The sequence below is a fragment of the Alexandromys fortis genome, unplaced genomic scaffold (assembly GCF_014885135.2).
Source record: "Alexandromys fortis isolate MF-2015 unplaced genomic scaffold, M_Fortis_MF-2015_v1.1 scaffold_205, whole genome shotgun sequence".
Lineage (NCBI taxonomy): Eukaryota > Metazoa > Chordata > Mammalia > Rodentia > Cricetidae > Alexandromys > Alexandromys fortis.
In genome coordinates, this window is record NW_026068107.1 from 2475657 (window position 1) to 2478785 (window position 3129).

Below are 3129 nucleotides of genomic sequence, written 5' to 3' on the forward strand. Positions count from 1 at the left end.
ATAAAGTTGATAGGAGGAGATCTGAAAAGCACTTTGACATCAGGCATGGAAATGTAGAGCTTGTAGATTTCCCTGCTGGTTTTCAGTCACGCTTTGGTCCAGTATTTCCTCCCTACATGCCCTTTCCTCCCTTTGGAAATGATAATGTAATGATAATCTTTTTTAAAAATGCTTATTTATGATGTATACAGTGTTCTGCCTGCATGTGTGCTTGCACACCAGAAGAGAGGACCAGATCTCATTATAGATAGTTGTGAGCCACCATCTGGTTTCAGGAATTGAACTCAGAACCTCTGAAAGAGCAGGCAGTGCTCTTAACCTATGAGCCATCTCTCCAGCTCGGTAATGTATATCCTGTGTTATTGTATGTTGGTAGTATGTGATCTGCTTTTGATTTTGATTTTACAGAGGATTACAGTTACAAGATTTCTGTGAGTCTAAGAACAGACTTTGGACTTTTAAACAGTGTTGAGTCTGTGAAAGGCTATGGGGACTTTTGATCTTGGACTGAGCACATTTTGCATTAAGATATGGCTATAGCCCTAATGGGGACAGGGAGTGGAATGTGATTATTTGAGTTAGATTGACACCCCATGGACTCTTAAATTTACAGACTTGGTCCCCAATTGAAAAGCTATCCAGGGAAGATTAGGAAGTATGGCTTTGTTGAAGAAAGTGTGGCGTTATTGAGGAGGTGTGTCACTGGAAGTTGGCTTGGAGGTGTCAACACCCACACCCAGCCCAGTGTCTCTGCCTGCTTCCAGTGCATCAGGATGTAGTTCTCAGCTACCTTTCTAGCACCATACCCACCTGTGTGCTACCATGGCCCCAACCATGATGACAAAGCCTCTAACACTGTAAGCAGTCCCCCAATTCAATGCTTTCTTTTATAGGACTTGCTATGGTCATGGTGTCTCTTCACAGCAATAGAACAATAACCAAGAGACACATGAAATAAAAACAGATAAAACTTTTTAAAGAAAGCTATTTTAAATTATCGTGTTAAAACACCAATATTCTATGCTTAAGCCTTTAAGTGATATATGGTCTTTCTTCTTCCCCAGCAGCAAACCTACAATTTTCTAGGAATCTCATTAGAAGCCCCATTTGCTGTAAAGTACATGTCTTTACTTCACATCATTGCGAGACCCTTGTGACCCTTGATTCATCAGATTACAAGCCATCCAAGATACAGAACCCTGAAGACACCTTGTAATTTCACTTACTGAAAACTGAAGGAAAACAGAGAGAGTAAGGATGTGCCTTCCAGAGGCCACTGTGGTGCACAGATCTCCAATAAAGCCACTATCACCATGTCTGACCAGGAGACAAAACCTTCAACTGAGGACTTAGGGGACAAGAAGGAAGGGGAATACATTAAACTCGAAGTTATTGGATAGGATAGCAGTGAGATACATTTCCAAGTGAAAATAGCAACACATCAGAAGAAACTCAAAAAAAAAATCACAGTGTCAAAGACAGGGAGGGCCAACAGATTCATTTGGATTTCTCTTTGAAGGGCAGAGAATTGCTGATGAACATACTCCACAAGAACTGGGAATGGAAGAAGATGAGGCTGATGTTCATCAGAAACAAACTGGATGGGGGAGGAGTGCCATTTGATGGTTTTACAAATACTTTTTACTGTTTCCTTTTCTCTCAATCATTTTCTATTTTTAAAATTGGTTCTTTTGTAACGTGTTCAAAATGAAAATTGAATACGGACACTCCAGCTCTTTAGAACATCTGCTAATCTGAATTCTAGTGTTCAATATTCACTATTGATTGTTATTTTTGTGTTGATTTTTAGTGATCACACTTCAGCTCCCTTAATATTGTCCTTTTTTCATTTAACAAAATGTCATGTGTGCACAGAGAGGCTGCCCTTTTCAGAGCTGTACATTTTCAGGTTCGTGGTGATAAAAAGGCCAAGCAGTGTAAACTTTCCTACGCTCTTCCAATTGGCCCTGAAGGTCCAGCACGCAGCTGCTTCACTCCAGGACTCTGATTTGCAATGGGAGATAGAAATTGTGCAGAGAACTGAACTGCGGGAAAATGGCCTGTTCTCAGCTTGAAGCTACTTTTAAAAATCTGAGGGTCTGGACCAAAAGAAGAGCATCACATTTGTAGTCAAGGTGACAGATGCAGCTAACTCCAAAGATGGCTTCACTGGAGAGAGAGAAAGCATCCTAAGAGTAAGGCAGGCTGTCTGAAGATCCCAGGAAAAGTTCTAATTTTCCTCAGTAGTTAGCAAAAACGCTACTCAGGCAGAAATGTACACAACAGACACTGCCCCTTTTGATTCTGTTTGTACTTTTTGGCCTGGGACATGAGTTCTTAAGGGACATCGTCTGTACCAGTTTCTTTAAAATAAACAATATTTCTAAAAAAAAAAAAACATAAAAAGGAGGGGAAATAGAAAGAGAGGGAAACTCTCTTAGAAACCCTTTGAAATGTAACTTGAAAGTCTCTAATATTGCATATTTTGCTACTGCTAAAATATTTAAGACTCTTCCTTAAGCACTTGGGTGCATCTTCTTTCCAGGAACACTCCTCTTTTTTACTATAATTCCCGTGCTTCAATCTATTTCAGAATCTCTTTTTTTTTAAATATAATTTTTTTATTAAAAAAAAAGATTTCTGCCTCCTCCCCGCCTCCCATTTCCCTCCCCGTCTCCCTTTTCCCCCCTCCTCCCTCTCCTCTCCCCCTCCCCCCACTCCTCTCCCCCTCCCTCTCCAGTCTGAGGGGCAGTCAGGGTTCCCTGCCCTGTGGAAAGTCCAAAGTCCTCCCCGCTCCATCTTGGTCTAGGAAGGTGGACATCCCAACTGGCTAGGCTCCCACAAAGCCAGAACATGAAGTAGGATCAAAACCCAGTGGCATTGTCCTTGGCTTCTCAGCAGCCCTCATTGTCCGCCATATTCAGAGAGTCCGGTTTTATCCCATGCTTTTTCAGTCGTAGTCCAGCTGGCCTTGGTGAGCTCACAATAGATCAGCCCCACTGTCTCCGTGGGTGGGTGCACCCCTCGTGGTCCTGACTTCTTTGCTCATATTTTCCCTCCTTCTGCTCCTCCTTGGGACATTGGGAGCTCAGTCCAGTGCTCCAGTGTGGGTCTCTGTCTCTATCTCCA

General features: G+C 42.3%; 1 pseudogene; it reads left to right on the forward strand.

Moving 5' to 3' along the window:
• Window positions 1–1313: 1313 nt before the first annotated feature.
• Window positions 1314–1623, forward strand: LOC126489704 (small ubiquitin-related modifier 1-like; annotated as a pseudogene).
• The last annotated feature ends 1506 nt before the right edge of the window (window positions 1624–3129 follow it).